Raw genomic sequence first — 9,235 nt, 5'->3', positions numbered from 1 at the left:
TAGAAGTCTTACATGAAATATTTCTTGAGATGTATGGCAATCCAAGCCCTTGGTAGTAAGTTACCATCCAAAGTAGACAATTTGTATGCCCCCTTTCCTGCTTCCGAATCAATCAGGTAAGGACCTTTCCACTTTGGTGCGAGCTTCCCATCCGTAGGATTGGTAGTATTTTGAAAAACTTTTCGGAGAACCAAATCCCCTTCTTGAAACCTCCGAACTCTGATATTATTGTTGTAGGACTTTGCTATCTTCTGTTGATAAGAAGCCATTCCGATCTTTGCCAAATCTCGGAGTTCTTCTACCGCATCTAGATCTTCGAGTAGACTTCGAGTGTTATTTTCGGGATTTTGATGAGTGTCGCTGGCCGTCGGAATAACCATTTTTATGGGGATAACTGCTTCAGCTCCAAACACTAATGAGAAATGAGTATGACCAGTAGAATTCTTCGAAGTGGTTCTATCTGCCCAAAGAACAAAAGGTAGTTCCTCGGCCCACTTTCCTTTCTTAGACCCCAACTTTTTCTTTAGGTTATTGATAATGATTTTGTTGCTTGACTTAGCCTGTCCATTAGCCTGAGGGTAGACAGGTGTTGATGTGATCATCTTAATTCCACAACTGGCACAGAAGTTAGTTGTTCTCTTGCCAATGAATTGCGAGCCATTGTCACATACTATCTCTGCCGGAATCCCAAATCTGGTCAGGATATTGCGCTTGATGAATGAGATAACTTCTTTTTCTCTGACTTGAACAAAGGCTTCTGCCTCGATCCACTTCGAGAAATAATCTGTCATAGCTAACATAAAAACTTTTCCTCCTGGAGCTCTTGGTAATTTCCCCACGATATCCATTCCCCAATTCATAAAAGGCCGAGGGGATATAATAGGATATAATGGTTCTGCTGGCTGGTGCAAAATATTGCTATGTCTCTGGCATGCATCACAATTATGAGAATAATTCATAGCGTCCCTCTTCATCGTTGGCCAGAAATACCCCGTCCTCAGGATTTTGGCGAATAGTGCTCTGCCCCCAGTGTGGTTTCCACAATCCCCATCATGGATATCTTGAAGAACTTCTTGAGCTTCTGCCTTCTCCAAGCACCTAAGATATGGTCCTGCAAGAGATTTTCTGTATAATATATCATTCATTATAGTATATGGGATTACCTTTGTGCGAAAAGCTCTTGAGTTTTCATCCTTGGGGATAACTCCATCCTGAATATATTTCCTGATTGGGATAATCCAAGAATCTTCATTATCCTTAGGATTCTTGATTCCCACATCTTTTTCATCTTTTGATATTTCATTGACATCTTGCTCTTCTATTGCTGGGCTCAGGATGTGTACGATAGGGATCTTGACACCTTCTGGTATCCTGAAGGATGAAGCTAAATATGCCAAGGCGTTTGCTTCAACATTCTCTTCCCTAGGTACCTGTGAAATATCAAATATTTCGTAACACTTTGCTAGTTTTTTGACTAGCTCTAGATATTTCATTAGTCTTTCTCCTCTAACAGTATATGAACCATTAAAATGATTAGTCAATAATAATGAATCAACGTGTACTTGAATAAACCTGATTTTCATGTCGATTGCTAGTTGTAATCCCGCTATCAAAGATTCATATTCTGCCTCATTATTTATGGTTTGAAATCCGCAGGATATGGATTGAGGTATAATGTCCCCCTGTAGCGATTTTAGCAGAATCCCAAGACCTGTTCCTCTAACATTTGAAGCACCATCAGTGTATAGAGTCCACTTATCTTTTGCTTCTTCAAGTTGTTGGACTTCCAAGTCTGCCTTATCTTTAAGTTCACTGGTGAAATCAGCCACAAAATCTGCTAATGCCTGGGATTTGATAGCAGTCCTAGGTTCATATGCACTTAGCTTTACTGCCCATTTTGCCATTCTACCTGACATTTCTGGTTTTCTCAAAACAGACTTAATAGGATAGTTAGTTTTAACACATATAGGGTGAGTTTCAAAATAATGTCTAAGTTTAGTAGATGCCATAATAAGGGCTAAAATTAATTTCTCAAGATAAGAATACCTGGTTTCAGCATCCAAAAGACTTTTACTTACATAATATATGGGGTGTTGCTGACCTTCGAGATCCTTAGCCAAAACTGCACTTATAGCATTATTTGATACAACAAGATATAGAGATAGAGATTCACCTTCCTCGGGTTTTACCAGTAGAGGAGTAGAAGAAAGATAAGCTTTTAAGGATGCTAAAGCTTCCTCGTGCTTACTGGTCCACTCGAACCTTTTGTTTTTCTTCAGGATGTCATAAAATTCTTTGCATTTTTCTGAGGATTTGGATATGAATCTGTTGAGTGCCGCTATCCTGCCGGTCAGCCTTTGAACATCCTTAACTGATTCTGGGGATTTCAGATTCAGGATAGCTTGTATCTGTTCCGGACTCGCCTCTATCCCCTTTTGGTGACCATGTATCCCAAGAATTTGCCAGTCTTCACTCCGAAATGGCATTTCGAAGGATTCAGCTTCATGTTGTATTTGTCGAGGATATCAAATGTTGTCTTGAGATCTTGAAGGTGATCTTCAGCTTTCTTGGACTTCACCACCATATCATCAATATAGACCTCCATTGTGTCTCCCAGTTGTTATTTGAACATCGTGTTAACTAACCTCTGATAGGTTGCACCTGCATTTCTAAGTCCAAAGGGCATACAATATAACAATAAATACATGTGGGAGTCATGAAGGCCGTATCTTCTTGATCTGAGGGCTCCATCTGGATTTGCTGAAATCCTGAGAATGCGTCCATGAATGTTAGCATCTCGTGGCCAGCTGTAGCATCCACCATTGAATCTATGTGTGGTAGAGGGAATGGATCTTTAGGACAAGCCTTATTCATGTCTGTGAAATCTACACAAACTCTCCATTTGCCATTCTTTTTCTGTACAACCACCACATTTTCTAACCATCGGGGATATTGAACTTCCCTAATCATTTTTGCCTTCAAGAGTCTTTCTACTTCTTCTTGAATAATTATGTTTCTTTCAGGTGCAAATTTTCTTCTTTTTTGATGGATTGTCCTGAAAGAATTATCAATTCCAAGTTTATGTGTTATAATATCTTTGGAAATACCTGTCATATCTTCATGTTTCCATGCAAATGTTGACAACCTTGATTTGAGGAAATCGAGCAATTTCGACTCAATATCCTCAGGGATGCTAGTTCCTATCAGCACTTTGACTTCAGGATCCTCGGGATAAAGAGGTACTTCTTTAATTTCTTTTTCCCTGGCCTCCATTACGCCTCGTGCTGGCTTCTGTAATTGCTACGCCTGCTGGGGTTTGGCAGTACACTTCATGGAAGAGGTATATCAATTCTTCGCGTCTTGTTGGTCACTGATTATTTTGATAACTCCCCACGGACTTGGGAGTTTCACACATTGGTGATAAGTGGAGGGAACTGCTTTCATATCATGTATCCAGGGCCTGCCTAATATAATATTTCAACAAGATAAACAGTCAATAACACAAATTTTTTGCATTTCATTTACCCCTTCGACATATATTGGGAGCTTAATCTCCCAATAGTATTCTTAGTTTCTCCACTGAATCCAACCAATACTGAGGAACTGGGGACGATCTCATCCTCAGGAATATTCATCTTTTTCAGCACGTCTAATTGAATAATGTTGACAGAGCTTCCGCCATCTATGAGGATCCTACGAACATAATGGTTAGCCACATATAAAGTTATTACCAAACTACCATGATGAGGATCCTGAACATCGACTCTATCACTTTCATCGAAGGATATAATCCTCTCTTTAGTGAGAATAGATGTCTTTGTTGGCCTGTCAGCCACTTCTAACTTTCTTTTGTCAGCATTTCTCTGTGCAGCAGAATAAGAGGTTCCACAGATGTCGGATCCTCTGGATATGAACATGATTGTTCTTGCATTTGTTGGTGGTGGAGTCAGTTTTTCAGGAATTTTCTCGGGATCCTGCTCTCTTCCCTTCTTCTTGCCAAGTAGCTCTTTCAGGTGGCCCTTGCTGAGAAGATAACTGATCTCCCTTCTGAGTGCAATGCAATCATCGGTCAGGTGCCCAAAGTCTTCGTGGAAGGCACACCATTTTTATTTGTCCTTCCAGGCTCCTGGTCTCTCCGTTTTCCTTAGCCACCTGGCTTTATCACCTAAATCCTGCATGGCACACATTAATCCACTAATATCAACAGAAAAACAATATTCAGAGATCTTAGGATATTCTTCATCATTTTCCTCATCTACTGCATTAATCTTGGGGTTATCTGGCTTGTAGTAAGGCTTTGCTCGGTATGATTTTCCCGGGGATTCGAATTTCTTGTTCGTCTGATCATACTTCGGGATATAGAGCTTAGAGTTTTTCTTGTCATCTTCTATCCTGATAAACCTCAGAGCTCTGCTTCTTGCTTCGTCTAATGACCTGCATGGAGTCATTACAAGATCATCATAGAGATGAGCCTTTTTCTAACCCGAATTTGAGAGCTTCCACTGCTGAAGCTGGGTTTAGGTTCAGAATTTCCAGCGACTCCTTACTAAACCTGGTAATAAAATCTCTCAAGGATTCCCCAGGATTCTGGGTAACCCTATAAAGATCACCTGTCATTTTCTCAAAAGTTCTACTGCAAGAAAACTGGTTATTAAACATGTTAACTAAATGTGAAAAAGAATTGATAGTGTTATGAGGAATACTTAGTAGCCATTTCATGGCTGCTCCGGTTAAAGTAGACCCAAACCCTTTGCAAAGACATGCTTCTTTGATTTCCATAGGGATTGGATTGATCTCCATACGTTCTCTATATTGTGCGACGTGTTCCTCAGGATCCGTTGAGCCATCATACAGTTTCATATTTGGGGTTTGAAACCGTTTTGGGATCTGCACGTCGCTAATTGATGGCACGAACCAGGATATCCTGTGACTATCAGTGGGAACTTCAGCTATGGGACGGATTATGCCACGGACATTCGATATCATGTCCTTTAGCTTCTGCAATTCTCGGGCTAAGCCCGGATTTATGCCTGCATCCTGCAAAAATCCTTGATTAGCATTAAATGGAATTGTATTGAAAGAGTTACCCTGATTAACATTCTGAGGAGCGGCTTGGGTGATGTAGCTCGTATTCCCAAACATAGTATTTCCTGGAGTGACAAATGGAGTGGTCGAGGTGTTAGCCTGCATCGGGATGAAGTCTCCTTGGTGTATCTCGGAGGACTCTGCAAACTGCTGAGTCTGAGCAAATGGCTGTTGAGGATCGAAGGACCCTGATGGAGGTAATGCTGAGAATCCTGCTTGTTGCGGAAATCCTGAGGATACCACCTGCTGATAAGGACCTAAGGATCCTCCCTGCTGCGACAATCCTGAGGATAATGCCTGCTGATAAGGACCAGCCTGATGGAACAATCCCGAGGATCCGGACTGTTGAAACAATCCTGAGGATTCAGATTGCTGGAACAATCCTGAGTATCCCCCCGACTGTGACAATCCTGAGGATCCTGAGTGCTGGAAGAGCGAGGATCTAGGTTTGTACGCCGTGGTTGACTCTGGACGCACCAATCCTGAGGATCCTGGAGGAGTGAAATCCAGAGATCTCGGGATTAATGGCATGAATTCTTCCACCGGCTTCTTGGCTTTTCTGATATCTTCTAGTTCCTTCACCAGCATCTGGTTGGTCTTGTTCTGGCGATCCATCTGTTCTTGTAACCGCTTATAAATAGTCAAAAGTTCATTATTAGATACCATAACGGGATCCTGGGGGGGATGGTCTCGATCCCGAAAATACTAGAGTAGCAGCTTTTTTCTGAATGTTGTCAGGTTTATTTGGAATAACAACAACAGAAGGAGGAGGAGGCATGGAAGGTTTTGCTGAGGATTCTGAGGCTGCGGCAGAAGATGAAACAATCTTGGGCTGTGAAGACATGTTGTGGATATTGAGAGTAGGGTTTCGTTTGAGAATGAATAATGATCAAAGCACCGTTTGCCCCACGGTGGGCGCCAAATTATTTCGGTCAAAAATTAACAAACTAACTTTTGATCAAATTAGTGCGTGAGGCGAGGTGCTTGACAATAAAAAGATTGAATACGAGGATATGATTACGAGAGAAAAAACCCTTGATTATGATAATCTTCGTTTCGGTCAAGAGTTTACAACGTAATCTTTAATCGAATCTCTTCGGTTAAAGATTATGAACTTAACTTTTGGTCGAATTACGCTTGATTATTATGATCTCCGGCACAAAAAACCCCCGTACGGTGAAAAATATCACCGTCAGTATTATTAATAATGAAATTGGTGATTACAAAGGTTGGAGCTGATTAGTAATCGTGAACTAAGTGATACAATGAGTACTAGCTGCTAAACAAGTGAGTTGTGTGTGACCTAACAATACTATCATCTCATATTTATAATAAGAAGATTACAACTGTTATTCCGATTATTCCGGAAACCCTAGACTAAGTCTTCATTGCTGCCCACGTTTGAGTTGACGAAGTCTCATTAATATCCGTTACAAACCCACGTTCTTATTAGCACATTAAACACGTGGTCTTATCTGCAAACAAAAATAATAAAGGACAGTTGGATATCCCGAAGTATAATCCTCAGAATACTTGTATCGGCAGGATATGTTAAAATCCCTAACTAACTCTCAGAGTATCCCGGAACTGAAAGAGTCTTCCAATATAGCCGTTGGGGAACTCTTTTTTGAGTCTATCCACATTCTTCAATGTTCATCCCACGTCTTTGACCGATTCTTTTGGGAGTTACTCATCAAATGTGGTCCCACACGTGCTAATATTAATTATAAGTGCGAGATTTCAGGATAACAGTTAACATTTAACCATCAACCATTACTTGGCCCTTAATCCTAGCTGTTATAACTCATTCCACACGTTTTATGTAACCACCAACCGTGTATTTCGCATGGAGTAAATCAACAATTAATACCTGCAATTATAAATCAACACCAATAGAGAAATATCTATTTATTAGCATTAATACTCGGGATACTAAACTTATTCGAGAATCCTGAACATATTCGGGATCCTGAGCATAGATCCCACTATATAACTTGGGCCCTAACACAAACTGTATAACATATTTTTGTAAATTTCATATAAATTGTGAGAATTGGAATTTGAAATTCAGTTAGATATATGTGTGTGTGTGTGTGTGTGTGTGTGTTATTTTTGACACTTAGAAATAAATATATTAATAGATTTAGTTGAAAGTGACAATAAAATCATAATAACTTTAAATATTTAGTAATGTTTATTAAAAATATAATATTGTTATTTAAGGAATGAATATTGAAAAATTATGATATCTTATAATTCATGTAAAATTATCATTTATTTATAAGTACAACATTTGTATTTCATTAAATTTATATGATGTTACATATATATTATGTTTTTAAATATGTTTCACCGTGTGTAACACGGGTACTATCCTAACTTATGTTTAATATATGTGGTTGTTTAATATGATAGTGTAAAAATGTTATGATTTTGATGAACAGTTTGTTGCATTTTTTTTTAAAAAAAACATCTGAATTTTTAAGATTGTGGTTATAAAGTTATGTTAAATTTTATGACTTTCTAAAATGTTTTCTTATGAAATTTTATGATCGTCTATATTTATATGGTAACTGTTATATTCACACATTTTGTTTTTAGTTTTACATAATCATCTAGATATTAATGTTAACATAAACTCATTATGACATACATTAAGATTTTTGTTTCATACTTAATCAGGTTGCATGGTTTGTTTTGTTTTCCAGGTTCTAAAGCAAAATGCTTTTGTTTTTGGACGTAAATATTTGAAAGTTCATGTTGGGATAATACGATTTAAACATTTTCATGACTTTGCTAATATAGACAAGTTTGTGTAGCTATTAACTTTTTATGTAGACAATCTTACTCTTTAATATTTTGATTAGGCCAACCTAATGTTAAATATTTGTTTTCTCAATTATGCTATTTATTATTATATGTATTCAATAATTATTTAACATAATTTATCTATAAAAGGGTTATAAAAAATGGATGAGAAAGCTTTGGCTAATTCCTGAATGATATATATTAGAATCAACTATATTTCAAACACACTTGAATGATGTGTAATAAATGTCTTAGATAGTCTTTGTATCTTAGAGTAATAAATATTACAGTTATTAATGTGTAATAAATGTCTTAGATAGTCTTTACATTTGCATTTCAATAATTTATATTATGTTACATATATATTATGTTTTTAAATATGTTCCACCGTGTGTAACACGGGTACTATCCTAAATTAATATTCAAATCCAATGATCAGTTTCTTTTAAGAGATTTGGATCACTTGAAGCTTGCTAATTTTATAAAAGAAATGACACATTTAGATTTGGAAAATGAAGTTAGAGATAAATATTTTTCAAGATGGTAATATTTAATTCAAACATGTTTGGTAATAAATGTTTAAATTGATGTGCAAATAAACACGTATACTATATTAGAGTAATAAACATTATAGTTATTGATGTAAAATAAATGTTTTATATAGAGTTTATCTTTTGAATCAACATTGAGATAAAAGTTTTGTTGAATCGACATTGTAAAATTGTTTTATTGATTTGGAGACTAATTTCATTTGTTTGCTTATTATGTACTAATGATATAAGTTATAAAATATTTTAACTTTTCATTTATCTTTGTTAGTCTTTGTATTTGATTCAAATAAGTTACGATATCTTATAATTCATGTAAAAGTATCATTTATTTATAAGTACAACATTTTCATTTCATTAAATTTATATGATGTTACATATATATTATGTTTTTAAATATGTTACACCGTGTGTAACACGGGTACTATCATAAATCAATATTGGAATCCAATTATCAGTTTCTTTTAAGAGATTTGGATCACTTGAAGCTTGCTAATGTTACAAAAGAAAGGGAACATTTGGATTTGAAAATGAAGTTAGTGATAAATGTTTTTCAAATTGGTAATATTTAATTCAAACATGGTTTGTAATAAATGTTTTTAAATTGATGTGCAAATAAACACGGGTACTATCTTTGAGTAATAAACGTTATAGTTATTGATGTGCAATAAATGTCTTAGATAGAGTTCATCTTTTGAATTAACATTGAGATAAAATTTTTGTTGAATCGACATTGTAGAATTGTTTTATTGATTTGGAGACTAATTTCCTTTGTTTGCTTATTATTGTACTAA

This window comes from Bidens hawaiensis, unplaced genomic scaffold (genome assembly GCF_021521415.1).
Source record: "Bidens hawaiensis isolate Kalapana, Puna unplaced genomic scaffold, B.hawaiensis_p1.1 tig00004748_1, whole genome shotgun sequence".
NCBI classification, from domain to species: Eukaryota; Viridiplantae; Streptophyta; class Magnoliopsida; order Asterales; family Asteraceae; genus Bidens; species Bidens hawaiensis.
Note: the sequence above shows the minus strand (reverse complement) of the source record.